At 29.4% G+C, this 16,306-nt stretch overlaps 1 non-coding gene across 1 annotated transcript; it reads right to left on the reverse strand.

Annotated features, from left to right (window-relative positions):
• Positions 1–6,889: 6,889 nt before the first annotated feature.
• LOC139894968 (small nucleolar RNA R71) lies at positions 6,890–6,996 on the reverse strand. Its single transcript, XR_011775440.1, has one exon. It is a non-coding gene; the product is annotated as a small nucleolar RNA R71 (small nucleolar RNA).
• Positions 6,997–16,306: the final 9,310 nt, after the last annotated feature.

Genomic DNA, 16,306 nt, shown 5'->3' on the forward strand with positions numbered 1-16,306 from the left:
CTTTATTACATTATTATATTATTGTAATTATAAACGTACGATTCCTTTTATTATTATATTATTATTTTGTTACTTTATTATACTATTATATTATTATAATTAAACACGTTTGATTCCTTTTATTATTATAATATTATTTTCTAACTATATATATGAACGTCGATCGGTCGATAACACACACACTCATAATTTCATATTACTCTGTCCAATTTCTAGTTAAAATTTTAAATTAGTAGTACGATATTGTAACAAGTTATATACGCATGATTTCAAAATGGGTTTTAAAATGGTTTAAAGCTAAGGAATTAATGGATTAAAGTTAAAGGAATATATGGGTATTGTTCGTGAATCTGAGGCCAACCATGCATCTGTCCACTACGTTGTGTCTACAAATTTTTTTCTACAATATTGAACCACAATATTGGACGGTGAGTTTATAGATCCCTTTTTAAATGCTTTAAATATTTTGGGCTGAGAATACATGCACTTTATTTTAAACACAATGGACACAAGTACATACTAAATTCTACACTGAGTTTGAACTGAAAATCCCTTAGCTTTGGTAACTAGTAATTGCCAGTTATAAGAACTGGTGGGCGCGAGTAGTTGTATATGGATCCATAGGGCTTGACATCCTCATCCATTCCAGGTATAGAGACCCTAGCCTGAACTATAAAGTGGACGTATGCTATTTGAGTTTAGTACACGTTGGTTTACATGTATTGTACATGTTAGTTGCATGTATGTTAAAACAGGGGTACTTATTATATATACGTTAAGTTTAGTTACCAGGGTGCTCAATTTCGTAGAATATTTTGATAAACGTTTTGGATGAAACAACTGAAATCTTGTGGTCCACCTTTATATACAAAGTATGCGCAATATTAAAATTATGAACTCACCAACCTTTGTGTTGACACTTTTAAGCATGTTTATTCTCAAGTTCCTAGAAGTCTTCCGCTGTTTGCTTATACATTATACAAGCTATGTGCATGGAGTCATACATGCTTTCTTAGATAAAACTTTGCATTTACAAAATCATCACCATGTATCTTATTTTGACTGCATTGTCAACGATGTATTATTGTAAACTATTATTTACGGTGATTGTCTATATGTAGAAATCATCAGATGTCAAAAACCTTGGAATTAGATATTCATTTATGGTGTGCCTTTTCAAAAGAATGCAATGTTTACAAAACGTATCATGTAGAGGTGAAAACCTCACTATGAAATCAATGAATAACGTACCGCGTCAATAGTAATTTTGGCGGGTCGTTACAGTTGGTATCAGAGCTTGAGGTCATAGGGAATCAGAATTTGCATTAGTGTGTTTAACTGGTAATTGTTAGGATGCATTAGTGAGTCTAGACTATGACCATATCTGTTTTTACCAATTTTTGCTTATCATTTCTTGTCGAAAATTACATACTTATCATTCTTAAGTCTAGACACGTTTTCCTGCATTTATTGCATAGATAGTATACAGACGAATTCATATCTTAGCATATATGTTACTGTGAACTTTGCCTGACATCTTCCAAAGATTTCTCCGTAATTTATGAAATTTTGGTATTATATATACATAAGTAAATTATGTATTGAAGAATACCAAATCTAAGTCCTATAATCTATTTCAAATCAAAAATCATTTCCCTGATTACACAAGATGGATCCCGCATTTAGTTCAAATGGCTCAGATTCCGACAGCTATTCTGATATGGATTTCTACCTGAGCTCCGAAAGCAGCGTAACCAGAATGGATCAACCAATTAGCCATCATCTATTCTGGATGAATTGGGGATGGGTTCGTAATCTACTTAATCATTGGAGACAAGAAGAAGGTGATCCCTTCCATCCACCACATTTCCCTCTGGGCGAAGAACCTGAAGCCCTTACCGGTGAACCAGTCCGAAACTGTGACGACCCGAAAATTTCCGACCAAATTTAAACTTAATCTTTATATGGTTTCGATATGATAAGCAAAGTATATTAAATTGAATTTCAAAATTTTGAACTATTTTATGAAATCATTTGACCTTCGACCAGTTCCGACGATTTACGAACAAGTGTTGTAAATAGATATGTATGTATATATATGTATATATATATATATATATATATATATATATATATATATATATATATATATATATATATATATATATATATATATATATATATATATATATATATATATATATATATATATGTCTTTATAATAAATTGAAATTCTATAATATAATTTAAACACTGGAATTAAATATGTAAAATAAGGTACAAAACTATTAAGTGTAATTTAAATTGAATCTATAGACAAATATATGATTTTAAGTATAATTATTTTCATATGTATATTGTAATAATCAATATATGTTATTATATATAGTAGATAGTTGTTAAGTATTACATGGTTGATAATATGCAATATAAACATATAAAATTTCTTACAAGTTAAAATATTAAATGTTCGATAAATGTTATCATATGAGATATGATTATTAAATGTTACATAGTTAAACTTACTTATAAATTTAAAATATAACTACTATATCACGTACATAAAAATAAATATTAATAGTAATATCAGTAGTAATAATATTATTAAAATAACATATAAATATGAAACTTGTTATATATAGATTGTTATATTATTATTACTAATAATATTATTATCATTAAAAATATAAATATTATTATAACTAAAATAGTATTATGATTATTATCATTAATTATTTTCTTTATCATCAAAAATTATTATTAAACTTATTATTTTTATTATCATTATTATTAGTATTAATATTAACATATTATTATCTTTATCAATAATATTATTATTGATAATATTAGTATTAGTGATAATGCTAAAAACGAACATATATTTCATAGCATTATCCTTCAAGAAAGACAAGCTTTTAGTATAATTGTTTTATTTACAAGTGATATTTATTTAAATATTAAAAGGGAAAGACAAAAGACATGTTCGACGAATTGAAGACGCAAATGACCAAAACGCTAAAAAGTACAAAGTACAATCGAAGAGGTTCAATTTATTGATGAGAAACGTCTAGAAATTACAAGAGTACAAGCCGCGAAACTCAAAGTACAAGCTATTAAATAGTACGCAAGGACGTTCGAAAATCCAGAACCGGGAAATGAACCAACTATCTACGCGCAACGCAACGGAGCTGAAAGTACAAGTCAATTATACACGAGAATAAAATATAATATATATATATATAATTATATAAAATTATATATATTATATTATATAATATATTAATACGAGCAGCCCACATTTTTGTTGCTTGGTGAGCAGGAAATGACGGCCATGCGATCGCATGGCCTGGAGGAGTTAAATCCATGCGATCGCATGGGTTACTGTAGCGAGCCAGGTTCTATAAATTTAGCATTTTTCGGACGACTTTAATACACCTAATTCAATCTTCTCCCTAACTCACTCAATATATATATATATATATATATATATATATATATATATATATATATATATATATATATATATATATATATATATATATATATATATATTTATATTTATATTTATAATTTTAATTTTAATTTAAGATTAATAATAATAATAAGGTTATGGTAGCGAATGTTTTAAGTTTGTAAGTCGAAATTCTGTCCGTGTAATGCTACGCTATTAATAATCATTGTAAGTTATGTTCAACCTTTTTAAATTAATGTCTCATAGCTAAGTTATTATTATGCTTATTTAAATCGAAGTAATCGTGATGTTTGGCTAAATATTAAAGACGGGGTTATTGGGCTTTGGACCATAATTGGGGTTTAGACAAAAGACCGACACTTTTGAAAATTAGACTATGGGCTATTAATGGGCTTTATATTTGTTTAACTGAATGATAGTTCGTTAATTTAATATAGAGATTTACAATTTGACGTATCTATAAATAACCATTTACACTCGATCGAACACGATGGGCAGGATATTTATAAATACTAATAATCGTTCATTTAACCGGACACGGGGATTGAATAATAGTCAATGGACTCATTAAAACAGGGATGGATTACATACAAGGATATTTGGTGTAATTGTTAATAAAGTATTAAAACCTTGTAATGCACACAGTCAATAACCTGGTGTAATCATTAACAATGTATTAAAACCTTATTACAGTTTAAGTCCCCAATTAGTTGGAATATTTGACTTCGGGTATAAGGATAATTTGACGAGGATACTCGTACTTTATATTTATGACTGATGGACTGTTATGGACAAAATCAGATGGACATATCGAATAATCCAGGACAAAGGACAATTAACCCATGGTAATAAATTAAAATCAACATGTCAAACATCATGATTATGGAAGTTTAAATAAGCATAATTCCTTTATTTCATATTTCATCGTACTTTTATTTACTGACATTTTATTTATTGCACTTTTAATTATCGTACTTTTAATTATCGCATTTTATTTATCGTCATTTACTTTACGCTTTAAATTAAGTCATTTGTATATTTAATATTTTACATTAGGTTTTAATTGCGACTTAAGACATAAAATCGACAAACCGGTCATTAAACGGTAAAAATCCCCTTTTATAATAATAATAATAATAATAATAATAATAATAATAATACTTATATATATATATATATATTTATACAAATATAGTTTAAAATAAATATAGCGTTAAATTTAGTTGTATCCCTGTGGAACGAACCGGACTTACTAAAACTACACTATTCTACGATTAGGTACACTGCCTATAAGTGTTGTAGCAAGGTTTATGTATATCCCATTCTATAAATAAATAAATAACTTGTGTAAAATTGTAGCATATTTAATAGTATTTCGGAGTAAAATTAATAGTATTTAGTACCCCTTCGCTTTAACATCAAGTATTTTTGGCGCCGCTGCCGGGGACTTCAACAACGCCGAAAGCGAAACGCTATTAAAAAAAATATATATTAGTTTTTAAGCTATTTTTGTAAAAATATAATTTTATATAAGTTTTAAAATACAAAAATATAAAAGAAAAATATATTTCTATTTAAATTAATAAGTTTATATTTTTATTTTTCTTTTGTTAAAAATTAAAACTAATAAGTATTTTTTTTAAAATATAAGTTTTTTATTACATATTATTTTTTTTAGAAAAAAAAATAAATTAAAAGCAAACGGGCATGGTACTGTAGCAGCCCATAATCTGGCCTGGTATCCGTCCCCATGCGACTGCATGATAATCACACACTCAATCCATGCGATCGCATGGATTGATTTGACTGGTCAGGTACCTTAGCCGACAGAATTAGGGTTTAATTTAATTTAATTATTATTATTATTAACCCTAATTAGGTTTTAGTTATTTAATTAGTTTTTAATTTTAAGATTTAATTTATATTTTGTAATATTAAGTTTTAATATAAATACTAATTATATAAATTAATACTTTTATAAAATATAATATAAAAATAATATTTTTATAAAAAAAATTGTATTTTTATAACTTTAGTTTTATTTTTATATTTTCGTATCTTTTTAAGCGTTTATTCGTAAATTGTATATTTATCATTAGTAATTAGTTTAAATTTAGTTTTTGCCGTAGTTAATTTCTATTTCTAGATTCTTAGGCTTTGCCGTAAAATCCCTTAAGTGCTTTTTCTTTAGATTAAGATTTAGGCGCTTTAGAATTCTACGACGTCGCTTATCGCTTTAGTATTTAATAGATTTTAGTGCCTAATTAAGTTATTGCCGTTTTGGATATAGAATTCCTTTAAGTTTTAATTCCTTTAGACGCAACTTTTAATTCTTAGTTTTTAGGCTTTTAAGTTTCGACGCTGCATTTTATTATTTTTCGACGCTTATTTTTCGACCTTTTATTTTTCGTCATTTTTCGTTGCGCTCTTTTTCTTTCTTATTTCTCGACGCTCTAGTTCTTTAGGACATAGAATTTTCTTTATTTTCTTTAAACTTCGACGAAAAATTATTTTAAGTGCTTAAATTGATAGACATCCAAAATTTTATGATTCGTAGTAATAGTTGGATTTGTTAGTGGCGAGTTGTGGGCTTCCGATTTAAAGGGTCCTGGCTACCTGCTGCATCTATTGGCTATTCGAAACGTGGGCAAAATCAGAAAAGTCTATTAATTTGATAACTTATATAATTTTTATTTTTATAACTTATAGGGTATTCAGTGAATGCACCGAGCAAAACGTTCACCACCTTTCATATGTTCACCACCTGTAACTCGATCAAGACATCAAGCTAATATTGTCGCCATTGATTTTTCTTTAGAATCGTCATCTAGTCGACCAAGTACTCCGATTCAAATTTTCGATAATCCATTTTTTGAACCCGACCTCACAATTGAGAATCCGGAGGATATTCAGGGACAATTCAGAGATCCTGAACCACTAATCATTCCTCCTGAACCACAAATCACCCATCCAGAGATTGTCGAGGAAGAAACCATTAAATCAGAATCCTCGAGTGATTCAGATTCAACAAATTCAATCATGGAAAATCTGGAACCTCTAAGTATGGAAGACCGAATGAGAGCTAAACGCACTGGCCAAGGTCATGCAATTACTCAACCAGACATTAATGCACCAGATTATGAAATCAAAGGACAAATCCTACACATGGTAACTAATCAATGTCAATTTAGTGGTACACCGAAGGAAGATCCAAACGAACATCTTCGAACCTTTAATAGGATCTGTACTCTATTCAAAATCAGAGAAGTTGAGGAGATATATCTCATGTTATTTCCCTGGACTTTAAAGGGAGAAGCCAAAGATTGGTTAGAATTGTTACCTGAAGGGGCGATTGATACATGGGATGCCTTAGTTGAAAAATTTCTTAAACAATTCTTTCCGGCATCTAAAGTTGTAAGACTTCAAGGAGAAATAGTTACGTTCACACAAAAGCGAAATGAAACATTATATGAGGCATGGACAAGATTTGGAAAGTTGTTAAGAGCATGTCCTCAACATGGTTTAGACACTTATCAAATAGTACAAATATTCTACCAAGGATGCGACATCACTACAAGAAAAGACATCGACATAGCAGCTGGTGGTTCCATTATGAAGAAAACCGCAACTGAAGCTTACAAAATTTTTGATAACACTGCTTCCCACTCACATGAGTGGCATCAAGAAAAAGATATCGTTAGATCATTTAAAGCGTCTAGAGCCGATTCTAGCCATGACTTTGATTCCATGTCCGCAAAGATAGATGCTTTCGAAAGACGAATGGAAAAGATGACTAAAGATATTCATGCAATACGAATTAGTTGTGAGCAGTGTGGAGGACCACATTTGACAAAAAATTGTCTCAGTATTGAACAAACAATGGAACAAAGAGAGAATGTTTCATACATGAACCAAAGGCCTGAAAATAATTATCAAAATAATTATCAATCGCCAAGACCAAACTACAATCAAAATCAGAATTATAACCGAAATGTTCCATACAACAACCAACAAGGTCATAGCAATCAACAAGTATCTAACAATACTTACAACCAACAAAGACCTATTTTTCCAAATAAACCACCTCAAACCGATGATAAAAAGCCAAATTTAGAAGATATGATGTCGAAGCTAGTTGAATCTCAAACGCAGTTTTTACATCTCGAAAACAAACCAATGAACAAAATGCTCAAGCATTTAGAAATCAACAAGCTTCTATTCAAAATCTGGAACAAGAAGTAAGTAACCTAGCAAGGTTGATAGGTGAAAGAAAACCGAGAAGTCTGCCTAGCGATACAAATGCTAACCCCCAGAATGAAACAGCTAAAGCCATTACCACGAGAAGTGATATTACACTTAAAACACCTGAAATGCCTGTAATTTCTGATGTCTCTGCTTCTGTCCACACAAAACACACACACATCCACGAACTCATACACACAAACACCCCTAAAATCATCAATTTTCACCAAATTCAACAAAATTTCTTGCTATAATCCGCTCTAATCATGCATTTGTTCAGAAGTTTTTCAAAGAAGAGAAATACAGATACAGACAATGCATCATCGTCTAGGCAACCTGATCCAGAACCACAGCCAGAGATGCAATATCACGAACCGGAACAACAACCTGAACAACAACAATATTATGATCAACACGTGCCATACTATGAACCCGAACCACAATTTTTTATTGCCTACGTAGTATTTCCCATTCACCATATAATAGAACACCCAACAATTCATGAAGAACAGTTGCATCCCAATTTAAGATTTGATAAAAGTTGGAGAGATTATCTGACTGACGTACCAAGGTTAATAGATTGGGAGCCTTTGGAAAGGGTCCACCTAGCTAACCCAGTTAGGCAGCATCTAATCCAAAGGTATGGCTGCTCTTCTTTTTTCGATTGGGAACGTTTATTTACCACTCGTAGGCCTGTATATAAAGAGTGGTATGTTGAGCTAATGAGTACTATAGCCTTAAATAAGGATGTAGATAGGTTAGACAATAAGAGTTTTCTTAGATTTTTACTTGGCCGTAGGATGTACAGGATGTCCATGCTGGACATGGCCAGGGCTTTACAAATTTACACTCCCGCTGAATTAGTATCACCTAATTGTACAAATTTGATTTATCATGGTGAGAGGGTAGATAGAAATTTTGACGCTAACGCCATCTGGAGGCGTAAGTCAAATTTTAATGTGTTTACGCGGGGAGGAAGACACTCCTATTTAGATATTAATAAAGCCGAGCTTCGTATAATACATAGATTCTTAGCAAACTCGATTACACAAAGAGGTAACAACAAGGAGAAAATGACCTAACACGATTTATTTTACCTTAAGTGCATTCGAGACATTAGAGGCTTTGTTAATATCCCCTACTGTGTTGGTTTTTATCTGTCCAAAATGGTGGAAGGTATACAGGACGGGGGAATAATAGGAGGAGGTATTTTTGTTACTCTCATTGGAGAGTATTTAGGTGTAGATAGGGAACAAGGGGGTCCAATGATGGTGGTTAGGGAACAGGACGAGACTTTAGGTTTGCAAGTCTATCAAGGTGCAAAGGTATTGACTAGAAGATGCAATCAGGCAATACCATATCAGGGCCACCATCCACAGGTAGAGAGGGGTTCGGATGAGGAGATGGAGGAAGCGGATGACATTAGGGATGTCATTAGGGATAGTGCTACTGACGTTTTCCAGCGTATAGATGAGGTAGAAATGACTAACGAGGCTAGGCATCGTCAGTATGAGTAGTGGCACATCGAGAATGTGTACGAGAACTCCAGGCGATGCCAACATGATAGATGGCACTATCATCAGCATCAGATCATAAGCCAGCTATCATATCAGGTACCGTAGAACTACGTCCCGACTCGACCTGCTTATTATCCGCCACATCAGCCCGATATGTGACCACCCTTTACCTTGTACGACCCTAACCAAGCCTATCAGGACACCTATCACCAACCATGGAACCCGAATGATGACATGAACTGGAACCCCTATCCAGATTGATATAGTTCCATTGGTGATTTCTAAATTTTTATTGTTTTTATCTACTTATGTTTAAACATATAACATTTTGATACTTTAATCTAATGTTTAATATTTTTATTATTTCGTACTAATATTTCATTTTTTGTAATTTGAAAGTGGGATATTAAGTCCCATTTCAAATTACCATGCATGTTTATATTTGTATTGTATGTATTTTATCTCATGTACACAACAGGGTAAAACAGCGCATTTTCAAAGACTGGCATTAAGTGCAGCAAAAACTATTAATTTTGACGACAAAACGAAAAACAAGTGTGATGTAACAACAGACGGAATGAACAAATGATGTGCACCATTTATCATTCAACACAAACAACAATATGTTTGGAAACTTTGGTAAAATTTAATCATTTTTCTACGCTAATCACCCTCAATAATTTAAATTGCTACTGATTTATTGCAAATGAGGGCATTGCAAGATCTTAAGTGTGGGAAGGGGTTAAATTCTTTCGGGTCTTAAAATTTTAATTCAAACACTTGGTTACCATTAAAAATACTAGTAACGTAGTAGTTGTATTAGAATCTAGTGCTCTCTGATAATAAAGAACAGCCCTAGTCTTATATACTGACTACCCAATTCTAGTAAAAATTTTAAAAATTTTCAAATAAATGAATTCAAAATCATGTTTATACATATTTATAAACGATAAAACTAGGTGTTAACACCGAAATTATTGTTACCTCGGAAAGGACATAAATTGAGAAACAACCCAAAATGCTTGAATTCATTTAAAATGAAATAGAGGAGAATAAAAAGGCAAAGAAAGGAAAATAAAAGCCAAGTGTGGGAAAAATTTACCAAGTTATTTAGAACATATATCACATATTTTTGTACAAATAATTGAAGATACTTTTGTTTAGAATTTAAAAGGAAGTAAAGTCTTCCGAGAAAAAAGACACGCGCTTCTTGATTTAGGTCAGAAAGTTGTCGTCCAGACCAGTTGTAGAGTCTGCGAAAAACCTTAAAAAGTTTTCTCGAAAATCAGCTGGAAATACACGGACCTCAACATCAAACAGGGTCGCCAAGTGGTCAGACTTATCCTAACCATGAGAGGATCTGTCTTGTACAAGGGGGGGGGGGCACCATGCAAATTAGCTTATAAGACTAATGAATCAGATCCCCAGAAAGGATAATCTCCTTAAAGATTTAAAATCAGCTTTTAAGCCTGATATTACTCTATCCTTGAGATTGACCTTAAAGATTGAGAATTCAAACTCATGAATTTCGATGATATCTAAACTCGAGCTTGAACGAGAAAATATTTTGATCAAATTACAAACCGATTTGTTTTCTGAAAACCCTATTTTTAATGCGTTCATTACCATTGAACGTAAAATCCTAAGAATTCACCAGAATTCATTAGTTCATCTGAACCAAATCGGGTGTCAACCGTAAGAACGGTGGTTGCATAGCATGGTCGAAGACAGGACCTTGTGCTAGACCGAAAAACTATAGGGTGATCTTTACTATTACTCCTACAAAGGATAGTAATTGCATTTGACACGATATAGACCATAATCAAAAGCATGTCATTAGACATTGCCTTAACAGTTACTTGTTCAACGCTTTCCTTTACATCCGGACGGTAGTTTACCGAAAGGTAATATACGGAGCAAGTAAACTGGACGTGTTGCTTTCCTAATACAAGGTTAGCAAGTGGGTGACACAAAACCATAAGTTTTGAGCTAAAATTTTCAAATCTGAAACCCACAAAACCCACAAAACCCACAAAAATATTTTGCAAACACCGGTGAAGGGTTATTCCGGAAAACTTATCTAGGGTAAAAGCTAGATTGAATTTTTAAAAAGATCAAATGTTTTCATAAAGATCCAATTTTCTTAAAGGATCTAAATTTTTATAGTCATGTGGGACTGTAAACCACATCGTTACTACCATTGTTCATACCGCCGTATTAAAATCACTAATGTACAAAGTGTGAAGAATAAAGAAGTGATTCAAGTATGTTTATATTCAAGTTCTATATTGCTTGAGGACAAGCAACGCTCAAGTGTGGGATATTTGATAATGCTAAAAATGAACATATATTTCATATCATTATCCTTCAAGAAAGACAAGCTTTTAGTATAATTGTTCTATTTACAAGTGATATTCATTTAAATATTAAAAGGTGAAGACAAAAGACAGATTCGACGAATTGAAGACGAAATGATCAAAACGCTAAAAAGTACAAAGTACAATCCAAGAGGTTCAATTTATTGATGAGAAACGTCTAGAAATTACAAGAGTACGAGCCACGAAACGCAAAGTACAAGATATTAAATAGTACGCAAGGGCGTTCGAAAATCTGGAACCGGGACATGAACCAACTATCAACGCGCGACGCAACAGAGCTGAAAGTACAAGTCAACTATACACAAGAATATAATATAATATATATATATATAATTATATAAAATTATATATATTATATTATATAATATATTAATACGAGCAGCCCACGTTTTTGTTGCTTGGTGAGCAGGAAATGACGGCCATGCGATCGCATGGCCTGGAGGAGTTAAATCCATGCGATCGCATGGGTTACTGTAGCGAGCCAGGTTCTATAAATTCAGCATTTTTCGGACGAGTTTAATGCACCTAATTCAATCTTCTCCCTAACTCTCTCAATATATATATATATATATATATATATATATATATATATATATATATATATATATATATATATATATATATATATATATATATATATATATATATATATATATATATATATATATAATTTTAATTTTAATTTAAGATTAATAATAATAAGGTTATGGTAGCGAATGTTTTAAGTTTGTAAGTCGAAATTCTGTCCGTGTAACGCTACGCTATTAATAATCATTGTAAGTTATGTTCAACCTTTTTAAATTAATGTCTCGTAGCTAAGTTATTATTATGCTTATTTAAATCGAAGTAATCGTGATGTTGGGCTAAATGTTAAAGACAGGGTTATTGGGCTTTGGACCATAATTGGGGTTTGGACAAAAGACCGACACTTGTGAAAATTAGACTATGGGCTATTAATGGGCTTTATATTTGTTTAACTGAATAATAGTTCGTTAATTTAATATAGAGATTTACAATTTGACGTATCTATAAATAACCATTTACACTCGATCGGACACGATGGGCAGGATATTTATAAATACTAATAATCGTTCATTTAACCGGACACGGGGATGGAATAATAGTCAATGGACTCATTAAAACAGGGGTGGATTACATACAAGGACACTTGGTGTAATTGTTAATAAAGTATTAAAACCTTGGAATGCACACAGTCGATAACCTGGTGTAATCATTAACAATGTATTAAAACCTTATTACAGTTTAATTCCCCAATTAGTTGGAATATTTGACTTCGGGTATAAGGATAATTTGACGAGGACACTCGCACTTTATATTTATGACTGATGGACTGTTATTAACAAAAACCAGATGGACATATCGAATAATCCAGGACAAAGGACAATTAACCCATGGTAATAAATTAAAATCAATATGTCAAACATCATGATTATGGAAGTTTAAATAAGCATAATTCCTTTATTTCATATTTCATCGTACTTTTATTTACTGTCATTTTATTTATTGCACTTTTAATTATCGTACTTTTAATTATCGCATTTTTATTTATCGTCATTTACTTTATGCTTTAAATTAAGTCATTTGCATATTTAATATTTTACATTAGGTTTTAATTGCGACTTAAGACATAAAATCGACAAACCGGTCATTAAACGGTAAAAACCCACTTTTATAATAATAATAATAATAATACTTTATATATATATATATATATATATATATATATATATATATATATATATATATATATATATATATATATATATATATTTATACAAATATAGTTTAAAATAAATATAGCATTAAATTTAGTTGTATCCCTGTGGAACGAACCGGACTTACTAAAAACTACACTATTCTATGATTAGGTACATTGCCTATAAGTGTTGTAGCAAGGTTTAGGTATATCACATTCTATAAATAAATAAATAACTTGTGTAAAATTGTAGCGTATTTAATAGTATTTCATAGTAAAATTAATAGTATTTAGTACCCCTTCGCTTTAACATCAATTAGTATTATTAATTAGTAGTAATATTAATATATTTATATTTGTCTTTATCAAAAATTAAGAATGTGATAAATATATAAATATATACTGATATATAATCGATATATAGATACAAATACATATATAAAAACATATACATAAAAAAAATACAGCTTTATATATATAAATATATATACAGATAGTAATATTTATATAAATACGGTATTATACATATAATAAAATACAAATAAGAACGTATTCAGTTCTCCATCGTTCTCAAGCTATAGGTAACTTGTTTTCTGTCTGATTTTCAGTATGATTTGATTCCCAATCATTCCATTAATGAACAAATACAGTTAAGGTTGATTTTATATTTTTGTAATATTCTTTTGACCAAATATCTTCTTTTCGCGTCAATTCAACTACAAAACAAGTTTAAACGAATCTGATTACATTAATTGAGCTCAATTATACTCTATAACATCAATGATTTAATTCAACAGTTGAAGTCAAAACAGAAATTGAAACTGAAACCGTTTACCTCTGTTCTTCCTTCATTGTTCCAAAACATCGAATTCGAGTATGATTTCAAAATCCTTTAATGTAAATCTGTTTTAAATCTTTCATTTAAACTTTCTGGAGAGTTTCAACTTCCAATTTTATCTATCGAACTCTAATTCTGAAGTCAAAGTAAATTTTCTAAAAGTCAAACAAATGGTTCATCATGAAATTCGAACGTGTTTTAGTGTTTTAAGTTAAATTGATTATCTAGAAAGTTTTCAGTAACGATTTACTATCTATTTCATATTGTAAATTCTATCTAAAAGTGGCTAGATTTCAAAATCACAAATGGAGTTCTTGTGTTCTTCGATAAACTGCAGCTGCTTATTTTTTTATTTAATTCTTTGCTGTCAATTAAAATATCACATGTATGAGCGTTTTGTTTTGTTTATGTATTTTAAAACAAACAAATCATAGTTTAAGTCATGAGTTATAAATTGATCTGGCCAATCTGAATAAGAAGAAGAGGAAGAACAAGCGAGTAAACGGGTTAAATAAATTTTTTTATATAGTTAATCAGAAACATAAAACTGGCTGAATGGTTTAAGGGCGCGTTGGTTATCCTAGAGGTCTCGGGTTCAATCCTGACTGGTGTCATTTTTTTAGTCCGATTTCCTTTGAGGTAGACTTCATTTTTTTTAGTTATTATTATTATTATTATTATTATTATTATTATTATTATTATTATTATTATTATTATTATTATTATTATTATTATTATTATTATTATTATTATTATTATTATTATTATTATTATTATTATTATTATTGTTATTGCGATTGTTATTATTATTATTATTATTATTATTATTATTATTATTATTATTATTATTATTATTAATGATATGAGGATTATTAGTAGTGATATCATTTTTATTATGAATAGGGTTATTATAATTGTTATTGTAAAACTTATTATCATTGCTAATAATTATTTTAGTTATGATGTAAATTATTATTATTATTACAAATATTAATTATACAACTATTATTATCACTAATATAACTAATATTACTAATATTATTGCTATTACTAAGTATTATCAATAGGTATTACTAGTATCATTTTATAGTTATCAGTATTATTCCTATCATTATTACTAAAAGTACTATTATTTTAATACTATCACTTTTATTAAAATTAGTATTATCGTTATCATTATAAGTATTACTAAGTATCATTATTATTAATATTAGTAATAGAATTATCGTCTAAACACCATTATTAGTATTATTATTAATACGATCACTAAAAATTAATATTAAAACTATAATTATTATTAAAATTACTAATATCGTTACAAATATTATTTTTATCATTTTACCAACTGTATTAAAATCATCATTTTTATTATCATTACTAAATTTATTATTAGTATTATCATTTATATTATTAGTATTACTAAAATTATCATGATATTAAAACTATCCTTTTATTAAAAATTATTTTATTATCATCGTTAATTTTATGACAAGTGAATAATATACATGTGAGAATATATTTATATTACATATAAGTATGTATTAATAATATTATCAAATTTTATATAAATATTCATATATAATAAATTAGGTGTTCTTAATATAATATTAATCACATAAATATATACATAATATATAATTTAAGGATATAAATATATACATAATATATAATTTAAGGATATAATATATATATTTGTTACAATTATGTGTGTTAATATATATACAAATGATATAGGTTCGTGAATTCGAGGCCAATCCTGCATTGTTTAATGTCGTCATATGTATTTTTACTACAAAATACAGTATTGTGAGTTTCATTACTCCCTTTTTATATATATTTTTGGGACTGAGAATACATGCGCTGATTTTATTAATGTTTTACGAAATAGACACAAGTGATCAAAAACTACATTCTATGGTTGGATTATGAATATTGAATATCACCCCTTTTTAGCTTGGTAACCTAATAATTAGGAAACGGGTATGGCCCCTAATTGACGCGAATCCTAAAGATAGATCTATGGACCTCGACAAGTCCCATCTGGGGTACAGATCCTTTAGTACTTCGAGATTATTATTATTATTATTATTATTATTATTATTATTATTATTATTATTATTATTATTATTATTATTATTATTA

Source organism: Rutidosis leptorrhynchoides, chromosome 2 (genome assembly GCF_046630445.1).
Source record: "Rutidosis leptorrhynchoides isolate AG116_Rl617_1_P2 chromosome 2, CSIRO_AGI_Rlap_v1, whole genome shotgun sequence".
Taxonomy (NCBI): domain Eukaryota; kingdom Viridiplantae; phylum Streptophyta; class Magnoliopsida; order Asterales; family Asteraceae; genus Rutidosis; species Rutidosis leptorrhynchoides.